Source organism: Leptonychotes weddellii, chromosome 2 (assembly GCF_054177405.1).
Source record: "Leptonychotes weddellii isolate Sample4059 chromosome 2, ASM5417740v2, whole genome shotgun sequence".
Lineage (NCBI taxonomy): Eukaryota > Metazoa > Chordata > Mammalia > Carnivora > Phocidae > Leptonychotes > Leptonychotes weddellii.
The window spans coordinates 70,656,568-70,656,966 of NC_138370.1; positions in this window are offsets into that span (position 1 = coordinate 70,656,568).

Consider the following 399-nt stretch of genomic DNA (forward strand, 5'->3'; position numbering starts at 1 on the left):
TAATTTGTAAAAGAGCTCTTTTTAATTGGTTTAAAGGCCAGCCCTTGTGAGAATTGGGCATTCTAAAACTCAGAAAAATGAAAACTAACCCAGATGTTTAAATTTATGTGATCTGGGAAAATATTTAATATAAAGGATAATTTATGGTTGTTTAATTAAAATGAACAGGTCTTTAGAGGTGTCAGCATTAGTTGTAGAACTGCCTGTGTTTACTGAAAGTCAGTTTCATGCTAAGTTTTAAGATTACTGGAAATAAGGGAAACAACTCTATGCAAGGAAAGCAAGATTGGTTATTTAATTAAAGGAGAAAACTTAGGACAAAATCTGAATGAATATAAAAGGAAAGTTGTAGGTTTTTGAGCAAAGGGAATCTTTGGAAAGGAATTTTGTGCATGGTCA